General features: G+C 47.1%; 1 long non-coding RNA gene across 1 annotated transcript; it reads right to left on the minus strand.

Moving 5' to 3' along the window:
• Positions 1-3,342: 3,342 nt before the first annotated feature.
• On the minus strand, positions 3,343-11,344 carry LOC139185702 (uncharacterized). Its single transcript, XR_011569185.1, has 2 exons — positions 10,534-11,344; positions 3,343-5,372 (listed from the first exon to the last, which is right to left on the minus strand). It is a non-coding gene; the product is annotated as an uncharacterized lncRNA (long non-coding RNA).
• Between the last annotated feature and the right edge of the window lie 11,569 nt (positions 11,345-22,913).

The raw sequence follows: 22,913 nt of genomic DNA on the forward strand, positions 1-22,913 counted from the left end.
TGTGAATTGCTTTTGCTGAGTTCCACAGATTTTAGATTTTTTAAGTTGTGTGTCCATTTTAATTGTCTCAGGGTGTTTCCTGATTTCTGCTTTGGTTTCTTCGTTAACCCACTGGGATTTTTAGTAGCATGTGGTTTAGTGCCCACGTGTTGATGTAGAATCTAAAAAATAGAACAAATGCAGGAACTTCCCTGGAGGTCTAGTGGTAGGACTTCACTTTCCAATGCAGGAGGTGCAGGTGAGCTAAGATCCCCACATGCCTCAGGGCCAAAAAACCCAAACATAAAACAAAAGCAATATTGTAACAAATTCAATAAAGACTTTAAAAATGGTCCACATTAAAAAAAAAAAAAAAAGGATGTATCTAGCAAAATAGAAACAGACTTGCAGAAATAGAAAACAAACTAGTGGTTACCAGTGGGAGAGGGGAGTGAGGAGGGACAGACTACGGTCCGGGATTCAGTTCAGTCGCTCAGTCGTGTCCAACTCTTTGTGACCCCATGGACTGCAGGAAGCCAGCCTTCCCTGTCCATTACCAAATCCCGAAGATTGCTCAAACTCATGTCCATTGAGTCGGTCATGCCATCCAACTGTCTCATCCTCTGTCATCCCCTTCCACTACTGTGGGCAAGAATCCCTTAGAAGAAATGGAGTAGCCATATCATAGTCAACAGAAGAGTCCGAAATGCAGTATTTGGATGCAATCTCAAAAACGGCAGAATGATCTCTGTTTATTTCCAAGGCAAACCATTCAATAGCACAGTAATCCAAGTCTATGCCCCAAACACTAATGCCAAAGAAGCTGAAGTTGAACAGTTCTATGAAGACCTACAAGACCTTCTAGAACTAACACCCAAAAAAAGATGTCCTTTTTATTACAGGGGGCTGGAATGCAAAAGTAGGAAGTCAAGAGATACCTGGAGTAACAGGCAAATTTGGTCTCGGAGTACAAAATGAAGCAGGGCAAAGGCTAACAGAGTTTTGCCAAGAGAACACACTGGTCATAGCAAACACCCTCCAACAACACAAGAGAAGACTCTACATATGGACATCACCAGATGGTCAATACTGAAATCAGATTGATTATGTTCCTTGCAGCTGAAGATGGAGAAGCTCTATACAGTCAGCAAAAACAAGACCAGGAGCTGACTGTGGAAGTTCATGGTTCATGTCCTGTTGAAGCCTGGCTTGGAGAATTTTGAGCATTACTTTGCAAGCATGTGAGATGAGTGCAGTTGTGTGGTAGTTTGAGTATTCTTTGGCATTGCCTTTCTTTAGGATTGGAATGAAAACTGACCTTTTCCAGTCCTGTGGCCACTGCTGAGTTTTCCAAATTTGCTGACATATTGGGTGCAGCACTTTCACAGCATCATCTTTTAGGATTTGAAATAGCTCAACTGGAATTCCATCACCGCCACTAGCTTTGTTCGTAGTGATGCTTCCTAAAGCCCACTTGACTTCACATTCCAGTATGTCTGGTTCTAGGTGAGTGATCACACTATCGTGGTTATCCAGGTCATTAAAATCTTTTTTGTATAGTCCTTCTGTATATATTATGTTATATAATATACATTTATTATAATAACTTTTAATGAAGTAAAATCTATAAAATGCTGAATCACTGTGCTGTACACCTGAAACTAATATAATATTGTAAATCAACTAAATACTTCAATTAAAGAAAAGAAAGAAAGGGGAAAAAAATGAGGGAGGAGCAAGCTTGTCTGCAAAGCGTTGGACTTCCCACACAGAGCTGCTGGTTCCCTTCTGGCCTGAAATGCAGTCATGAGTCCCAAGGAAGGTGGAGTCATCTGCCCAAAATTGACAAACTTTCTGTTTTTGGTGCTGAATCAGTTCAGAGTATTCTGCAGCTCTGGGTCTAAGCTAAACACTTGTGTGATTGAAACCAGCCAGCCCCACAGGCATCTCTTACTGGTGCAGTGTAAACAGAACCTTTGCCTTTCCTGTCCCACCGAGAAGTGAAATAACCACCTTATAAATAAATTCACACTAAAGAAAGCTGAGCGCTGAAGAATTGATGTTTTTGAACTGTGGTGTTGGAGAAGACTCTTGAGAGTCCCTTGGACTGCAAGGAGGTCCAACCAGTCCATCCTGAAGGAAATCAGTCCTGAATATTCATTGGAAGGACTGATGCTGAAGCTGAAACTCCAATACTTTGGCCACCTGATGCGAAGAACTAACTCATTAGAAAAGACCCTGAAGCTAGGAAAGATGGAGAGCAGGAGGATGAAAGCAGGAGGAGAAGGGGATGGCAGAGGATGAGATGATTGGATGGCATCACTGACTTGATGGACATGGGTTTGAGCAAGCTTCGGGAATTGATGATGGACAGGGAAGCCTGGCGTGCTGCAGTCCAGGGGTCGAAAAGGGTCGGACATGACTGGGGACTGACCTGACTGGCTGAAAGTGTAAATGACAGACAGGGGTCATTCCTTCCTTAGCAAATATTGACAGCCAGGTGTTCCGCTATCAGGTGAGAAGCAAGGTAACCCGGAGTTGACAGACAGGCACACAGCAGAACATCCTTACATTTTACTTCCCAATCTTTTTTTTAAAGACTTTTTGATGTGGACCAATTGTACAGTCTCTATTGAATTTGTTACAATATTGTTTCTGTCTTTTGCTTTGGCTTTTTGGGCCAGAGGCATGTCGGACCTTAGCTCCCCCACTAGAGATCAAAACCGCATTCCCCAAGTTGGAAGGCGAGGTCCTAAACGCTGGGCCACCAGGGGAGTCTCACATGACAGAACACAGAAAATAATACAACTTTTTGCACATTGGAATAAACTGAATAACTATATAGGGCTTAGTGGAAAAAAATTCATTACGTTATCTTTATAAACAATTATGATAAAGATAAATTTAAAAGTTTGGAGCGATATTAAGTGTGGAATTGGTATGAAACATCAAAATATGTTTCAAAAAAAAACTTGCTCTTGCATTTATGTGCATGCTTTGCGGGGTAACCTTGTTTGTTTGAACTGGCTACAATCAGCTCCTGATCTAGGCTGTTAATTGATTCCTCAGTTGAGTGAGTGCATTTGCCCCTAAGGTCTGCAGGTAACTGGGGCAGGAACTGTTCTTCTCAGCAGGCACCCAGATACTCAGATCGGAAGGACTAGGCATGAATTCAGAAATGGTTCAGTATTAAGGTCTGGGGGTCAGAAAGGGATCTCAGGTCTGGAACTTTTTTCTGCAAGTAGAGACTGGGGATTCACACTCTGGTGTGTAGTTGCTTTAAATTTCTGGTTTAGGCTGAAATCTAAGTTTATAAACAGTGCTGGAACATTTAAGAGAATATAAGTTTCATCATATTCCAAATTCATTCAAGATGACTTTGTTATCAGACCATTGAAATACTTAAGGAAAACACATGTTAAACTTACAAATGCAGTTTTCAATGCCAGAAGATGTTTCCTTAACTAAGTTTGCAATTGAAAACACATGCTAATCAAAAGCCCATTAAAAGTGATTGCTAGCTGTACCCTAGCCGTTTACAATCCAAAATAAAATTAAGAAAACAATTCCATTGTAAAATAGTATAAAAAAAGGAAAAAAGTACTTAGGAATAAATTTAACTTAAAAATTGCAAGACTTGTATACACTGGAAACTACATAACATTGTTGAAAGAAATTTTAAGAGACCTGAAAAAAAAAAAAAAGAACTTCCATGTTTATAGATCAAAAGACTTAATATTGTTAAGATAGCAATATTCCTGCAATTAACCAGCAGACTCAGTGCAATCGTTATCAAAAATCCCAGTAGCAGTTTTGTAGAAACTGACAAACTGACCCCAAAATTCATACAAAAATGTAAAGGACCCAGAATAAGCAAAACAACTTTGAAAAAGAAAAACCAAAGCTGGAATATTTACGTTTCCCAATTTTAAAACTAAATGCAAAGTATAATAATCAGTACAGTGTGGATCTGGCAAAAGGTTAGACAAGCAGATCAAACTAACAGGATGGAAAATCCAGAATTAAACCCTTACATTTATGGTCAATTGTTTTTTGACATGAGTGCCAAGACAATTCAACGGAGAGAGAATTGTCTTTTCAACAAACAGTGCTGACAAGTGGATCAGTCAGTTCAGTTCAGTCGATCATTCGTGTCCGACTCTTTGCGACCCCCATGAACCACAGCACACCAGCCCTCCCTGTCCATCACCAACTTCCGGAGTTCACCCAAACCCGTATCCATTGAGTCGGTGATGCCATCCAACCATCTCATCCTCTGTCGTCCCCTTCTCCTCCTGCCCTCAATCTTTCCCAGCATCAGGGTCTTTTCCAATGAGTCAGCTCTTCGCATCAGGTAGCCGAAGTACTGGAGTTTCAGCTTTAGCATCATTCCTTCCAAAGAAATCCCAGGGCTGATCTTTAGGATGGACTGGTTGGATCTCCTTGCAGTCCAAGGGACTCTCAAGAGTCTTCTCCGACACTGCAGTTCAAAAGCATCAATTCTTCGGCGCTCAGCTTTCTTTATAGTCCAACTCTCACATCCACACATGACTACTGGAAAAACCATAGCCTTGACTAGACAGACCTTTCTTGGCAAAGTAATGTCTCTGCTTTTTAATATGCTGTCTAGGTTGGTCATAACTTTCCTTCCAAGGAGTAAGCGTCTTTTAATTTCATGGCTGCATTCACCATCTGCAGTGATTTTGGAGCCCAGAAAAATACAGTCAACCACTGTTTCCACTGTTTCCCCATCTATTTGACATGAGGTGATGGGACCAGATGCCATGATCTTAGTTTTCTGAATGTTGTGCTTTATCTACATGCAAAGGAATGAACTTGAATCCCTACTTTGCACCAGATACAAAAATTAGCACAAAATGAATCAAAGACTTAAATGTAAAAGCTAAAACTGCTAAAGTCTTAGAAGAAAACATAGGAATAAATTTTCATGACCTTGAAGGAGGCAATGGAATTTTAAATATGTTACCAAAGCTACAAGCAAAAAAAAAGAAAGAAAGAAAGAAACTGGTTTTGCTAAATATTAAACACATTTAGGCTTCAACGGATTCTATTATTTATTTATCTTTGACTGTCCTAAGTCCTTGCTGTTGCCCAGGGGCTACACTCTAGTTGCAGCTCGTGGGCTTCTCATTGCAGTGACTTCTCTTGTTGCCGAGCACAGGCTCCAGGTGCTCGGCTTCAGCAATTGTAGCTCATGGTTCAGTAGTTGCCGTGTCTGGGCTCTAGAGCAGAGCTCTATTGCTGTGGCACACGGGCTTAGCTGCCCCAAGGCGTGTGGGATCTTCTCAGACCAGGTATCGAACCTGTGTCCCCTGTGCTGGCAGGCAGATTCTTATCCACTGGACCTCCAGGGAAGTTGCCGAGGACAGCTTCTGAAAGAGTGAAATGACAGCTCACAGAATGGGAGAAGGTATTTGCAAATTATATATCTCATAAGGGATTCGTATCTAGACTATATAAAGAACTTTGACAACTCAATAGTAAAAAGACAGAACTGCATTAAAAAGCGGATAGAAGATCTGAAAGAAAGAAAGAATTATATACAAGTGGCCAATAAACACATGCGAAGTTGTTTTTCTTCATTCACCAGTAGAAAAATGCTCATTAAACCTGTACACCTATCAAGATGGCTAAAATTTTAAACGATGACTAACACCAAATGCTGGCAAGGATACGGAAAAACTGGATCACTTACACATTGTTGATGGGAGTGTATGTAAAATGACATAGCACTCCGTGAAACTAAGCATGCAACCTCTTTATGATTCGGTGATTGTACTCCTGGGCACTGGTGCCAGAGAAACGAAGACTTGCATTCACACAACTCTTTGCCCATGAGTGCACACAGCAGCTTTATTTGTACCAGCCCCAAACTGGAAACCACCCAGATACCTTCAACGGGTGACTGGTTATACAAACAGTAGTACATCCATACCATGGAACACTGCTCAGTAATTAGAAAGAAGGAATAATTGATACATATAACAACCTGGATAAATTTTCAGAGAATTATGCTGAGTTAAAAAAAATTCCCATATACTACATATGATTCTATAAAAAAAAATCTTAGAATGACATTATGGAAATAAAGAACAGATCAGTGGACTGGGGGCTGAGGAGAGGGTGGGGCAGTCGGGTAGTGAGTGTGGTTATAAAGGACTCATAAGTCAGGTAAACCATTGGTTTCATAGTAAATGAGTGTGCTAAATTCAGAAGGTAGTAAGGCAAAGTTTCTACTGATCCAGTTAGAAATATTTATTAGAGAATCATATTTTTTGTTTTAAAAAATTTTATAGTGTTTTTTAATAAATTTTTATAAATTTTTAATAAATTTTTATAAATGTGTTGGTTTCAGGTGTACAGCAGGGTGATTCAGTTTTGTATATATACACATATATATGTTGTTGTTGTTGTTGCTTAGTCACTAAGTCATGTCTGACTCTTTCATGACCGCATGGACTGTAGCCCAGGCTCCTCTGTCCATGGAACTCTCCAGGCAAGAATACTGGAGTGGGTACCCATTCCCTTCTCCAGGGGAGCTTCCTGACCCAGGAATTGAACCCGAGTCCCCTACTTTGCAGGTGGATTCTTTACTGTCTGAGCCACCAGGGAAGCCCCTACCTATATATTCTTTTCCATCATAACTTAAAGCATGCACAGTCAGTTGCTTCAGTCATGTTTGACTCCTTGTGACACTATGATCTTGCCTTTGACTGTAGCCCATCAGGGTCCTCTGTCCAAGGGATTTCTAAGACAAGAATACTGGAGTGGGTTGCTGTGCTCTCCTCCAGGGGATTGTCCCAACCCAGGGATTGGACCCATATCTCTTGCATCTCCTGCAATGGCAGGTGGATTCTTTACCACTAGCGTCAGCTGGGAAGCCCTTATAGGTTATTTGTTGTTCTTGATGTTATTCAGTCGCCCATCTGACTCATTCGAACCCATGAACTGCAGGCCTCACCATCTCCCAAAGTTTGCCCAAGTTCATGTCCATTGCATTGGTGATGCCATCCAGCCATCTCATCCTTTGACTCTCTCTTTTCCTCTGCCCTCAATCTTTCCCAGCATCAGGGATTTTTCTAATGTTTGCATCAGATGCCAAAAATACTGGAGTTTCAGCTTTACCATCAGTCCTTCCAACAAGTATTTAGGGTTGAGTTCTCTTAAGATTGACTGGTGTGATCTCCTGGGTCAAGGGTCTCTTTAGGAGTCTTCTTCAGCACCACAGTTTGAAGGCATCAATTCTTCCACACTCTGCCTTCTTTACGGTCCAGCTCTCACAACCGTATGTGACCACTGGGAAGACAATTGCCTGACTATACGGACCTTTGTCGACAGAGTAATGTCTCTCTCGGCTTTTCAACACACTGTCTAGGTTTGTTATAGCTTTCCTGCCAAGAAGCAAATGTCTTCTGATTTCTTGGCTGCAGTCACCATCTGCAGTGATTACAAGATATTAAATACAGTTCTCTGTGCTATAAAAAAAAAAAGGACTCACAAGGGATCCTTGTGGTGGCGGAAACGTTCTGTATCTTGACTGTGGTGGTGGAGACACTAATATACACATGGTAAAACTGCACAGAACTAAATACACACACACATACAAATAAGTAAACAGTGCTGTTACTGCTAAGTTGCTTCAATCATGTCCAACTCTGCGACCCCATAGACAGCAGCCCATCAGGCTCCCCCGTCTTGGGATTCTCAAGGCAAGAACACTGGAGTGGGTTGCCATTTCCCTCTCCAGGAAATAGCAGTAGGAAAATCTAAACATGACCAGGGGTCTGCATCAATGTCACATCCTGGTTGTGATGCTACATGATGGTTTGCAACCTGTTATTCCAGAGGGAGACTGCACAGAGGGTACCAGGGTCTCTCTTGTGTTATTCTTAAAAGTGCATAGCAATCTACAATGATCTAAAATTAAGTTTTGTTTTTATTTTTTTAAGTGGTTTGGATCAAGAAGTAGGAGGCCTGGAATCTGGCAGTGGCTGTTCCATCAAGTCCCTGTGTAACCCTGGACAGGTCATTTCTCTCCATTTCTGTGTCAATTTCATTTCCTTATCCAGAAGATGAAGGTTTAAATGTCCCAAAGGTGTCCTTCAGTGCAGACCGTCTGGAGTCATAGCTGGGGTGTCAGCGTGACCCGAGGCCAAATGTGAAAGGCTCCTCAGGTCGATGGGACAGATCTCCAGAGGTGAGCCCTGTCGCTGGGGGTAGAGGTGGTGTCCCAGGGAAGACCTTAGGCACAGAGCCCAGGAGGCCTGACCTGAGAGGTCACTTGCTGCTGCAGGTCCAGGGCCAGGCTGACCTAGGGCCAGTGTGCCATGTTACAGCAACACACCTGATCCCCCCGGGGAAGTGGAGAACCCAGCCAGGAGGTGCAGAGTGGACCATGATGCTGCATCCACATAGCTACATGGGCTGATGATGGGAAAGCACTCGGCTGACTGTGAAACAGCCAGAGTCCAGTGCGGAGAAATGAAGCCATGCTAGGTGTTTCAAAGAGATGGGATTTAACTCAGGAAAGTTCTTCTGTCGACTTAAAAAAATGCACAAGACTTGCAAGTTAATTTTTATTTGGGGCTAAATGAGGACTGCAGCCCAGGAGACAGCACCTGAGATAGCTCTAAGAAACTGCTCCCAAGAGACAGGGAGGAAATGTCAGTGCATATCTGATTTTGGTGAAGGGGGAGTACATGCAATCAAGCATGTACTTTGCAAAAGTTTTTGCAAAAGGTTTCTACTAGTCTTATGAAGCTTCTGCTAGTCAGGAGAAACAGTCACCATCATGAAGGATTTAGTGCATTTCTAGATATGGGGCACAGGGATGGTGAAGGACAGGGAAGCCTGGCGTGCTGCAGTTCATGGTGTCGCAAAGAGCCGGACATGACTTAGCCACTGAACAACAACAGGTATGGGGAGACACAAGAACTGGGCTCATAAAATCAGCTCCTGAAAGCATCTAATTATCTGAAGACCTGTCCTGCCAGTTTTTCCCAGAGTACAGAGTGCCTCATTCCTGCTCTCCACCCTGAACTCCTTTCAAGGGGTGTTGAAAATCAGCAGCTGCAGCAGCACATGATTTAATCCTTGTAGAGATGGATGGCAAGTGCCAATTTGTAGTTGACATTACACATGGTTTGAAGGGCTGAAGAGCAAAAAGGGGAATGAGAGGTATCTCAGAGACTATAACTGCAGGAGGCAAGTGCCAGGGGAGCAGAGAGGGAAGGTGGCCACGCCAGGAGGCATTGCTGTGGACCATTGCTCCAGGGGGACCCCCGAGGCCCCTGGAGTCCTGGGCTGCAGCAGTAGCAGCCACACGACCACTACAAGCAGAGGTTAAAGAACAACTCCTCTTTCCTTGCATCACCTTCCAACGTCTGGCCAGATTCTGCCACTAGAAAAGATAATAAAACAGCAGCAGCCAGCGAGGAGCCTGGGAGATGACGCAGAACAGAGTCAGGGAGGGGAGCAGAGAAGCTTTCCTCTCCGAATACACAGCATCCTGTTTACACATGTGGGCACAGACCTGGAACACAAACACTTGATATGCACTTCACTCTTGATGTATGCTTTCTTTAAATATTCATATTTTTATCTTACTTGACTCCCAGAGTCATTGGTTTCCTCAAAAAAGTATAATAAATTTAAATTATAATTTAATTATTATGATTATATAATCTCATTATTATAATTTTTAAATTATAATAAAAATAATAAATATCAAACATTTATATAATAAGAAATTCCAAGATGCAAAAATAAAAATCCCTTGGAATGTTTATACCTGGGGACTGCCAATGTTAATGTTTTGGTGCGGGCGCACCCTTCCTGACTGTATTTGTAAATGTCACAGGCTGATAAGGGGTCTTGGCGTCCCCATAGAGAGACAAGAAATCCAATCACGTAGGTTTCAGCAAAGGGAGGTTCTGCCTCTATTATTCTCTGTTATCCACTTTGAAGGTAGAAGGTAAGGGAGGACAGTGATCGCAGACCAAACAAATGGGCATCAAGGGAGTCACTGGGTCCCCTGGGGGTGGGGGAGTGGGCATCAGGGAGCAGCACCAGATTTGTCCGTGGAGCGTCTAAGAGCAAGAACAGGGCTGGCGCTGCTCCTGGAGCAAAATGGGAGAGGAATGGCGGGTGTGCACTGCCCCCGCAGGTGGGCCGCTGGGGCAGTCAGAGGAATGGGCATCTCTGAAGGGCTCGGGAGGCCTTGAGAGGCAAGGTGACCGCCCCAAAGGGAATCCAGGAGTGGAGGACAGCCAGCAGCCCAGAGCTGAGTGCAAGCATCAGGGAACCGCAGGTGACTGTTCCCCAGCACAGAAGCACAGGATGGAAGAAGGCAGCCTAGGATGTTACTCCAGCAGGTACAACATCGGAGAGAGACACACGCCCAGGATTCTGTCCTTGACCTCTAATTGTCCCTGGCCCCTAGCCCTGGGCAGAGGAAGAGGGATGGAGCAAAGGGGCAGAAAGACCACCCATCAGTGGAAGACCACCTATTCCCCCCATCCCCGACACACATACCTTCTTCTACTGCTGGTTTCCAAGCCCAGAGCTGTCCAGGGTGGGGAAGGAACTTTTGAATTGAATAAATCACAGTTTTAGTTCCAGACTGGACCAGATTTTTTAAATACCTGGAAACAAAACCATTCCTCGATATCTGGGAGTCAGATGAGGCTATTGCGCTCTTGAAATGAGGCCAGTCTGAATAGAGATAATCTAGAATTATAAAATACATATTGCACTTCATTTTGTTAATTGACATAAAACTGATACGAACAGTATATTAGCTTCAGGTGTACAACATAACCGTTCCATATTCATGTATACTGCAAAGTGGCCACCACAAAAGCGTGGCTCCCATCTGTTGCTGCACGACTGGCCCCTTCACCCTTCTGTCCTCCCCACAGGCCCGGGCTCTCTGATAGCCACCCGTCTGTTTTCTGTAGCTATGAGTTTTTTGTTTTGTTTGTTCATTTGTTCTGTTTTCTTTAGCAACAGACACATAGATCAACGGAATAGCATAAAGCCCTGACATAAATGCTAAATTTATGGTCAGTTAATTTACAACAAAGGAGGCAAGAATGCAAACCAGGGCAAGGACAGTCTCTTCAATGACTGGTGCTGGGAAAACTGGAGAGCTTTGTGCAAGAGGACCAAGCTGGATCCCTACCCCACACCACACACACGAGGCTAAGGCAAAATGGATGGAAGATCTGAATGTCAAATCAGAAACCGTAAAACCTCTGGCAGAAATCATGGGCAGTAAGCTCCTTGACCTTGCTCCTGGCGGTAGTTTTTTGGATCGGACTCCAAAGGCACTGGAAATGAAAGCAAAAATTCACAGATGGGACTACATCAAACTAAAAAGCTTATGTTCAGCCAAGAAAACCATCAAAAAAATAAAATGTTTAAAAACACTGCATTTCAAAGGCTTAGTATGGGGAAAAAGTGTAAAATATCTCCTATTTTACATTAACTGTTTAAATCATAATATTTTACATATACTGGGTTAAATAAAATACATTGTTATCATTGTTGTTCGATCACTAAGCTGTGTCCGACTCTGCGACCGCATGGACTGCAGCACGCCAGGCTTTCTTGTCCTTCACCATCTCCTGGAGTTTGCTCAAACTCATGTCCATTGAGTCGGTGATGCCATCCAACCATCTCGTCCTCTCATCCCCTTCTCCTCCTGCCCTCAATCTTTCCCAGCATCAGGATCTTTTCCATTGAGTCAGCTCTTCACATCAGGTAGCCCATACGTTATACATTATAATAAAATACTTTATTAAAATTAATTAACTCTACTCATCCCATTTTGCTTTTTCTACTCTGGCTACTAGAATGTTAGAGTTAAACGTGCAGCCATGTGGCTTGCTCGTGTTATCTTTTTGTTGGACAACAAGGCTGTGAGGAGAGAAGCTGAGATTTCAACCAGGAGTCAGGAGAAGAAGGACTCTGCATGGTGTTTGAAGGGCAGGGTGAGGAAGAAGGAAATAAAGTAGCTTCTATATCTCCTAGCAAGCCCAGCCCCTCCCATAGACTGACGTTCATGAGCGTTTGTGCGAGGCAATTGAAAAGCAGCTGCATTTTCATTTTTTTAAATATGTCTGTCTATTTATTTGGCTGTGTCAGGCCTTAGTTGCAGTGTGTGGGCTCTAGCTTCCTGACCTGGAATCGAACCCAGGGCCTCTGTGTGGGGTGCACAGAGCCTCAGCCACTGGACTCAGCAGGGAGGTTGCTACATTTTAATTTTCCTCTGTCCCTTCAGTTCACTCTTCACCCCCAGATTCAAGGGCTTTGCAGGGCAGCTGTGATCCGCAGACCCTACATGAGGAAGGTTGTGTTTCTGTCCGCCCTGCTGCTTACTCTGCTTACTAAGGGACCCTGGGAAGCCAGCCTGGCCTCCAGTCCTTCCAGTCCCTTAGTGTGGCCCCTTCCCACCAGAGGCAAGACCACCCCAGGGCCCTCACTCGCTGACACCCCCCACCCCCTACCCCCTTAGCCGCCATCCCCCCATATCCCTGCCCCCACACCCCACACCACCCATACTTGGGCTCCAGCAGGGGAGCAGGCCACCAGCCAGTCCCTCCCTCTCTGGACTTTTCAGGCTCAAATTTGATTCCAGTCCCTGTGTCCCTCAGACTGTGCAGTCACAGGTTAGACTCTTCAAGCAGGCTCCAAGGCCTGAACTTGAAGCAGATTGTCCCCGCTCCCTTCCCCTGGAGATAAGCTCCAGGCCCCCCCGCCAAACTCCTTCTCATTTCCAAATCTCAGCCTTTTACCCTGAGATGTGAGCCCACAGTTAGGGTCTTGTAACTGATTTCCACCACTGCATCACCAAGCTGTAGGACATGCACACCTGGGGGTTCCCACAAGAGCCTCGCTGTCTGTCCGGCCAAAGCGCCCCTAGTGTGACCTAAAGCCATGACATTGCTGCCAAGCTGACCTCCGGGCCCTTTCTAGGTTTCCCCATCAGGTACCCATGACCTCACAGTGCCACGCTCACTCCCGTGAAGTTGGTTCCACTCTGGTCTCTGTTCTTGAACTTTTTAGAACATTCCCCACCTCGCACAGCTGTGTATTGCACCCTAACATTCTCCAAGCCCTCGGTCAAGTGCAGAACCCGGCCTCTCGACTTCTACTAGGTTGCACTTGGCCCCTCCTGCTAACAACGCAGGAGATATAGAGACACAGGTTCTGTCCCTGGGCTGGGAAGATCCCCTGGAGGACAGCATGGCAACCCCCTTCCAGTATTCCTGTCTGGAAAATCCTATGGGCAGAGGGGCCTGGCAGGCTACAGTCCGTGGGGTCACAAAAGAGTTGGACACAACTGAAGTGACTTATCACACACGCATCTGGATGGGCTCCAGGTAGGAAAGGCTGGCTTAACCCTTTAGCAGCTCAAGAGGTGGAACCACGAGTGTGTCTACTTCACAAGTGAGGAGACTGAGGCTTCTGGGGGTGGGGGGGAGGTGGAATGACGACACAGCCTCTGGTGACAGAAGCAGACCTGAACTCACGATATGTGACCCACATCCAGCAGCCCTCCCAGCGCTGGCTGAGGGTCCCTTCCTGAGGTCCCCACAGCTACGACAATATCCACTCCAGGGACCAGGAGCCGGGACAAACCTCCCCGTAACCAGAGCTGCAGGGCTGAGGGCCCAGCCCGCCCTGAGTCAGTCCCGTCGTGGGCTCGTGGGCTCCAGTTCTCCACCCAGACGGAGGATTAAGGGCACCCAGTGACCAGTGGCACAGCCCAGCACACGCTGGCAATGGCCAGTCCTGTGCCAGCTGTGGAGTGTTGGAAACCCAAATCACATTCCAGGGTCTCTCATCCAGCCGTGCACTCTGGAGCTGGTCGCAAGAGGTGTGTGGACACCCTTGTGTGTACATAGTTGGTACCTGTCCAGTCCCCGCACATCAGAGGCCATGGTGGTGGGGGGGATGCTCTGCAGTGGGAGAGCCAAGACGGCGGGGTCATCGTGACTGTGATGGGAAGCCTAGGATTTGACTCCAGAAGAAATGAGAAGTGACTCAAGCTAGCCCATCCACAGGGAGCCTGAGAAACCTAGTTGACCCCACCCCACTTGCCACACACGAGTGGCCTCTGCAGCAACGGTTGCCTGGTCCCTGGTCCGCGGGTGTGAGCGCCTGTGTGGCCCTGCTGGCAGCCTGCTCTGGTTTGGAGCTGTAAGTAACAAAGAGTCTGCCTTTCATCTATCTGAGGACCTTTGTGCTGGGCACCATCAAAGGGACCTTTAAGTCTCAGAGAACAATTGGTGCTGTGAGCAGGATGGCGTGGCCGTGACCGCTGGCCCTTGGACAGCTCTGTAGGGAGACCGCTCTCGATTTAGTTGTTGGTTCTAGTCCACAGTGAGAGGAGAAGGCTTGAGACAGAGCTGGGGCTCCTGGGTCGGGCTTGCTGCTGCTCCGTGACCGCGACTCTCCCCTCGCCCGAGCATCCTCAGCGCGAGAATGTCCACGTGAAGGGTGCTCGCTGGCCAAGCACCAGGACCGCACGTGCCTTCGGGCAGCCCTCTCTAGAGCCACAGGGGAGATGTGGCTGATCGAGCAGCACTCTCTGGGTTGGTCGTTCCTCTGTCTCCAGAAGAACCTGCATTTATCCAGAACCTCGTCCTATCTCCAGAGTCATTTGTTTTAAGTAGTCCTTTGGGGCAGGACCCTGATTTCTCTGTCTCGGGCGATTCCCGAGGAAGGAGGTGTTGGTTGGACCCCCCCCCCGAGGTAGAGAAACGATCCTCGTCTCACTGTGCATGCTGCTCGGGTGCTTTATGGTTGCATAACTCACTGTGGGACTCACATTAAAGGGCTCAGTTGCAATAGAGCTTTGTTTTGAACACTCTCTTGACCCACTTTTGAGGCCGCAGTTGGAAGCTTGTCATTTCCCTTTCTTGAGCAGCTGATCAAGTCCACACTCCAGCCACTTCCCTTATCAGGTTCTGCTTCATGGCCTGTGACCAGGTGCCACTCGTACGGGACAACCAGGGGTAGGCCCTAGGCCCTGGGGTTTATAATGCCAGGTCATTCAGATTAGCCAGTCCGTGGGGAGCCTGTGAAATCTAGTTAGCCCCATCCCACTTGCCACACCCAGGCTGCTCCCCACAGCTCCAGCTGCCTGTTTTTCTACCCCTAGGTGCTGGGTCCCCCAGACTGGCCCTGTCTGGAGGCCTTCTCCCACCTGGAGCTGTAAGTAACAAAAAATTCTGCTTTTCATCTACCCGAGTGTGTGTGTGTGTGCGCATGTGCATCCAAGGGTTGTGTCCACTCTCAAAAGAATCTTTAAGGACTTTCCTGGTGATCCAGTGGCCAAGACTCTGTGCCCTCAATGCAGGGGGCCCAGGTTTGAATCCTAGTCAGGGAACTAGATCCCACATGTCTGCAACTGAGAGTTTGCATGCCACAGCCAAAAATCCTGCATGTCCCAACAAAGACTGAAGCTCCCATATGCCGCAGTTAAGACTCAGCACAGCCAAATAAATAAATACTAAAAAAGAATCTTTAAATCTTGTAAAACACCAGCAGACCAAACCCTTTCTGACTCAGGAAAGACTGGGAAGCGCTAAGCCTGAGCGGGTGTCACGGAGCTTTCAGGGACCTGGGACCTGACCAAAATCTGGGTCTTGAGCAAAGAAGAAGGCGTGTGGGGGTGAATGTGGGTAGGCTGCCTCCAGGGGCAGCCCAAAAGGACAAAGGAAGTTGCTGCCCACTCGAAACTATTCCCCTGCTTGTCCTGGGTCAGAACCACCAGAGAGACACCATGACAGCCAGGAAGACGGATCATTCATTCACTCCCTCACTTATCCACACTCTTGGTCATTCACACATTGACTCACTACTTGTTCATCAAACATGTACACTGCAGGCCATAAGGATAGAAAGATGATTAAGATTGTTCCTTCCTTGAAAAGCTCCTAGACCTGTTCCACGGGTAATAAATAATTACTGTGGGAGACATAAGGTGCCAGGAGAGCCCTGGGAAGAAGCCGGCCTTAGAGTGCAGGAAGGAGAGGTGGTGGGGCCACACAGGTGTGTACCTGGAGTCGAGATGCACCAATTAGAGAAGAAGCGAAAGGTGAATGCACAGACACAGACAGGGCAGGGAAGTTTCTCGCCACCTGTGAGCATCACATCAGACATCACTTCAAGGGAAAAATGAGAGCCTGTGGATGGAATTCTGGCTGATCTCCAAGGATGAGGAAATGTACATCAACAGAGAAAATGAGGATGCCAATGGGAGATTTTAGAAAGTATGGTAGCCTCATGTAGGCAGCGCACATCATAACCCAAACTTCAGATGTTTCAGATACTGGCACTTCCGGATCCTGTTCAGAAGCCCAAGTTTTCCAACCCAGGGCGCGGCTGCAAGCACTTGCTCTAAGGCAGCTCCAGTATTGATTGCGTTAACTGCAGACTAATTTGCACGTGTGTGCGTGTGTGTGTGTGTATGTGTGTATGTGTGTGTGTGTGTGTGTGTTAATCACTCAGTCATGTCCAACTCTTTGCAACCCCATGGACTGTAGCCTATCAGGCTCCTCCATCCATGGGATTCTCCAGGCAAGAACACTGGAGTGGGCTGCCATTCCCTGCTTCAGGGGATCTTCCCAACCTAAGGACTGAACCCAGTTTTCCTGCTTTGCAGCCAGATCCTTTACCATCTGAGTCACTGGGGAAGCCCAGTTCTTGTGTGTAGAAACGTGAACGACCAGCGATGCTTTGTGAATTAGGCTGGCTTTTCAAAGGATCTCACCATGCTACCTGCTGAGATTCCTTTACTCACTCAGCAACTATTACTGAGGACCCTCTCTGTGCCAGCAGTGTTGCAGGCTTGGAGAACAAGGCAGGCGTTCCAGAGGGCAAATGTTCATTAAACAAGTAATTAGTAATGCATGCATGCTAAGTCGCTTCAGTCGTGTCCAACTCTTTTTGACCCCATGGACTGTAGCCCACCAGGCTTCTCTGTCCATGAGATTATCCCAGCAAGAAGGCTGAAGTGGGGTGCCATTCTATTCTCCAGGGGTCTTCCCGACCCAGGGATTGAGCCCACATCTCCTGCAGCTCCTGCTTTGACAGGTGGATTATTTGAGCCACTGAGGAAGCCCTGTAAATAGTAATCATATTCATTAAACCAGTAATTTTATTTTTGAAAGATTTTTTTCATGTGTACCATTTTTTTAAAGTCTTTATTGAATTTATTACAATATTGCTCCTGTTTCATGCTTTTTTTTTTTTTTTTTTTGGCCCCTTGGCATGTGGGATCTTAACTCTCTGACCAGGGAGCGAACCCACAGCCCCTGCATTGGAAGGTGAAGTCTTAACAACTGGACAGCCAGGGAAGAAGTGGCTGATTTTCAACTGAAGAAAGTGCCATAAGAAATGATGTAGGGAAAAAATAAGTGAAGTGGGGAGGCGGGTTTGTCAGGGAAGGTCTCTGAGAGATCAGGTGCCTGAGTCCCCCAGGAAAAAGTGATCAGCTGGGGAGAACACACAGACCCGGACGTGGGAACATACTTCCTCTGCTCAAGGAGTGGAAAGAAGGGTGGTGAGACCCTGAGATGAGGGTGGGGTGGGCAGGGCAGCTGGGCGGCACTGGGGAGGAGAGCCCACCAGAAGGCTGTAAGCGCAGGCTTGATGTGCCCTGAGCATGGCTGGAGAAAACCACCTCCAGACCTGCATGGAGGCCGCATCGTGGCAGTGGCAACGGAGTCCTCGGGCTCGGACCAGGGCGGTGGGGGAGAGGGAGAAAAAGGACCGAGGGCGGAACCTTTTGGAGTCTCCATGGGTCGTGGTGTCAGGATGATGAGCGGGAAGTCAAGCTGCCCAGGGGATGTCCACAGACCCGGCATTCCACCAGGAGAGCAGTGCCTTCTGGCTTCAGTCTCACTTCTGCTTTCTAGGGCTCTACATGCCCTCCACCCATTTATGCACTGGTCCTGCCCTGCCTCCATGCCCCACCCAAAGCTGAGGGTTCTACAGTTTGTTCAAGGGCCGAGCTCTCTTCTCTGCATTGTCAGCTCTGTCCATCAGGCCACAGCTGATAAAAACAAACCCAAATTGCTACTTTTCCCTAGCGGATGCCAGAGAAGGCAATGGCACCCCACTCCAGTACTCTTGCCTGGAAAATCCCATGGATGGAGGAGCCTGGAAGGCTGCAGTCCATGGGGTTGCTGAGGGTCAGACATGACTGAGTGACTTCACTTTCACTTTTCACCTTCATGCATTGGAGAAGGAAATGGCCTCCCACTCTAGTGTTCTTGCCTGGAGAACCCCAGGGACGGGGCATCCTGGTGGGCTGCTGTCTATGGGGTCACACAGAGTCGGACACGACTGAGCGACTTCACTTTCACTTTTCACTTTCATGCATTGGAGAAGGAAATGGCGACCCACTCCAGTGTTCTTCCCTGGAGAATCCCAGGGACGGGGAGCCGGGTGGGCCGCCGTCTGTGGGGTCACACAGAGTCAGACACGACTGAAGCGACTCAGCAGCAGCAGCAGTGGATGCGCTGGCAGACAGAATCCAGAGCCAGGAGCCAAGATTACATACAACTTCCCTTCTGGCCCCAGCCTGGGGGCTTTTGAACCAAGAGTTGTGAAGTTTTTAGTGGCCAGTCACCAGACCGCCTCCTGCTTTCCAATGCAGGGAGAAGTTGGTGGCCACAAAGACCACAACACAGTGGAAATGATGCATCGGCACAGGAGCAAAGCAATCAGTGGGAGAAAGCAGTTCATTACTCCACATTCACTCACTCAGGACGCTCAGTCCTGTCCGACTCTGTGCGACCCCATGGATCACAGCCCACCAGGCTCCTCTGTTCATGGAATTTTCCAGGCAAGAATACTTGAGTGGGTTGCCGTTTCCTCCTCTAGGGGATCTTCCTGACCCAGGGATTGAACCCATGTCTCTTACATCCCCGGCACTGGCAGGCAGATTCTTTATCGCTAGTGCCACCTAACTTACTCTAGTGTGTGTGTGTTAGTCTCTCAGTCGTGTCCAAGTCTTTGCAACCCCATGGACTGCAGCCCGCCAGGCTCCTCTGTCCATGGATTCTCCAGGCAACAATACTGGAATGAGTCACCATTTCCTTCTCCAAGGGGATCTTCCTGACTCAGGGATTGAACCTGGGTTTCCCGCATTGCAGGCAGAATCTTTACTGTCTGAGCCACCAGGGAAGCCCCAAATAACTCTGCTGCTGCTGCTGCTGCTAAGTCACTTCAGTCGTGTCCGACTCTGTGTGACCCCATAGACGGCAGCCCACCAGGCTCCCCCGTCCCTGGGATTCTCCAGGCAAGAACACTGGAGTGGGTTGCCATTTCCTTCTCCAATGCATGAAAGTGAGAACTGAAAGTGAAGTCGCTCAGTCATGTCCGACTCTTAGTGACCCCATGGACTGTAGCCCACCAGGCTCCTCGGTCCATGGGATTTTCCAGGCAAGAGTACTGGAGTGGGGTGCCATTGCCTTCTCCACCAAATTACTCTAATGCTGTATTAATTAACACAAGTATAGTGGCACTTGAAACCCATGAGAAAAAAATGGGGTGACATGTGTGATGTGGTGACCTTACTCCAGGGCTTCCCCAGTGGCTCAGTAGTTAAAAAAAACCCCACCTGTCAATGCAGGAGACAAAAGAGACCTGAGTTCGATCCCTGGGTCAGGAAGATCCCCTGGAGAAGGGAATGGCTACCCACTCCAGTATTCTTGCCTGGAGAATCCTATGGACAGAGAAGTCTGTCTCAAAGAGATGGATACAACTGAGCAACTAACACACACATGGTTAGAAAAGTGTTTCCTTTTAAGTTGTTTAAATAAACCATTCTTTTTATTTTATGGATTAGTTCAAATGAAACTCAAAAGGTTCAGAAGGGTGAATGGAGAAAAATAAGTTTCTTTTCACGTCTCTCCCTCAACCACCCAGCTGACCTCGCAGGAGGCAACCATCACTACCAGGGCCTGTGCACACGTCCCAGACATCACAGCCACCTAAAAGCAGGTGCGAGACCAGTGGGGGCAGGCCAGACAACACACTGCGTGTGGCTGGGACAGCAACCCATCTTACGGAAAGAGGAAATTGGCTCTCTACCTTCACCATGCATACACGTCACTTCTACATGGATTAAAATCCTGAATGAAAAAAGGAAAAACCATAATCAGTATAGGGATGAGTTTCTTGAAACACAGAAAACATGAACCATGAGGGAGAAGGCTGAGAAAGTCTATCTACTTCATTAAAAACAAACAAATTGGGCTTTCCGGGTGGTGCAGTGGATGAGACGCTGCCTGCCGATGCAGGGGACACAGGTTCGATCCCTCGTCCAGGAGGAGCCCGCAGCCCGCGGAGCAACTATTGAAGCTGAGCTCTAGAGCCCGGGCATCACGACTACTGAACCGCATGTGCCTAGAGCCTGGGTTCTGCCGCAAGAGAAGCCCAAGCACCGCACAACGAAGAGGAACCCCCACTCGCCGCAAGCAGAGAAAGCCGGCGAGCAGCCACGAAGTCTCAGTACAGCCAGAAATAAATAAAAGCTTCTGTTAGTCAAAAGGCAAGTCCTAGTCTGCGGAAAAACATTCCAAAGGATAAAACTGACCCAGCACTAATACTTGAAAATACAAAAAAAAAAAAACCACCTACAAATACCTTCTCAGACCTACTAGTTTGGCAAAATTTAAAGAGTTTGAGAATGCTAGGTCTTGAAGACAGGAAGTTACAGGATTGGTACTCTGGAGAATAGCCACATCAACAAAACAAAGAGGGAGAAAACCATATGATCATCCCAACTGATGCAGAAAAAGTATTTGACAAAATTCAACAACCTCCATGGTAAGAACACTTGACAAATTAGGAATGAAGGGAAACTATGGCAACATGATAAAAGCACGTATGACAGATCCATGATGAACATCATACTCAGTGTGAGATGCTAAAGGTGTATCCTCTAAGACCAGGAACAAGGTGAGGTGCCCACTTGCACCACTTCTCTTCAACATAGTACTGGAAGTTCTAGCAAGATCATTAGGCAAGAGGTAGAAACAAAAAGCATTCAAACTGCAAAGGAGGAAGTAAAATTGTCTCGTTTGTAGACAGTCTGATCTTACATGTAGAAAACCCTAAATATCCCACCAAAAAAAAAAAAAAAGCCACCAGAAAACTATTAAAACTAATATAGAATGTAAAATGGTTCAAAGCGAAAGTGAAGTCACTCAGTCATGTCCGACTCTTTGCGACACCATGGACAGTATAGCCTATCAAGCTCTTCTGTCCATGGGATTTACCAGGCAAGAGTGCTGGAGTGGATTGCCATTTCCTTCTCCAGGGGGTCTTCCTATTTTACAAGAAAAACAGTATAGTGGATTCCTCAAACAGAATGAAAATGACCACATGACCCAGCAATTCCACTTCTAGGTATACATCAGAATTGAAAGCAGGGTCTTGGGAAGATAAGTGTACACTCCTGTTCATAGCAGCATTCTTCACAGACACTAGATGAGGGAGCAACCCAAGTGTTCATTTAAGGATAAACAAAATGTGCTACACATTAACACATACAGTGGAATAAATATTATTCAGCCTTTAAAAAGGAAGGAAATTCTGACACAAGCTACAACATGGATGAGCCTTAAGGACAATATGCTAAGTGAAATAAGCCAGTCACGAAAAGACAAAATGCTGTATCATTTGAGTTATATGATTTGAGGCATTTAGAGTAGTCAACTTCATAAAAAGAGTAAGTCTGATGGTGGCTGCCAAGGGCTGGGGATAAGAGGGGTGAGAAGTTATTGCTCAGCAGGTTAAGGAACAGCAGTTTGTAAATGGACTTAGTACCACTGAACTGCACACTCAAAAAATGGTTAAGATGGCAAATTTTATGTGAAGTGTATTTTACCACAATTTTTAAAATTGTTTTCTAAGTAGCAATTTTGTTGGGCTTTTAATGATAGAACGTATGTAGAATCGTGAGCCCAGGAAATTAGCTGAGCTGATCCCTCCTGGTTAGCACAACTAGGGCCGTGCACACCCACGCTGTGTCACCAACTGTGTGAGCTACCATAGATCTCTGGCGAGGGACAGAGAGATGGTGACTGGGCGGGGCCTGGGCTGGTTAGGAGGAGGGGCCTGGGGGCAGGGAGGGGCTCCTGCAGATGGGGGGGGGGGCAGGAAAAGAGTGAGGAGAACGCGGGGGTGGGGAGCCCAGGGGTTAGGAGAGGGGAGGGTGGTCACACCCTCACCACCTCCATGGGCCAGGACTCAGACACTAGCTGGATGCAGGTGTGCGCAGGGGGAGAGAACCCAGACCCTCTGAGCTGGACCCGAGGCCTGAGCTTTTCATGGCGGAGAAATAGAACCTTCTGGGCTGAAGGCAGCTGCTCAGAACCCCAGTGACCAAGGCTGACCCCAGACTGAGCCCGAAGGGGCTGCTGCCTCTGTACATACTTCTGAGCTGGCTGGGTCTCACTCACCCCACAGTCCCAGGAGGCCACCAGGGGTGGAACGTCCACAGCAGGCTGGCTGGGTGACTGTGGTGGGGAGAGGGAAGGGAGGATCTGCCCACTGCAGCCCTGGGGGCGGGGGAGAGCGCCTGGTTCACATCCTGATGAGACGCCAGCTGACAGCACAGTGGGCATCACGGGGTGAGCTGCGGGGGAAGCACGTCCATCAAGGGTGGGTTTCTCCTGGGCTGAGAAATTTTGTTTGCTCATGAAAATTCTAGTTTCTTTTTGAACCTGTTTCCTTCCCTGGGGTTGCAAGGCCAGGAGGACCCCTTTTAGGAACACAGTTAGGCGGTGGTGACGCCCACGGATCACCCTTTGGTTTAGGTCTCGGGGTCGGTGTGGATGGACTGCCATAGCTTTGGCATCTTCTGAGTTACAGGAATTCACAGCTGG

This window comes from Bos indicus, chromosome 11 (assembly GCF_029378745.1).
Source record: "Bos indicus isolate NIAB-ARS_2022 breed Sahiwal x Tharparkar chromosome 11, NIAB-ARS_B.indTharparkar_mat_pri_1.0, whole genome shotgun sequence".
Lineage (NCBI taxonomy): Eukaryota > Metazoa > Chordata > Mammalia > Artiodactyla > Bovidae > Bos > Bos indicus.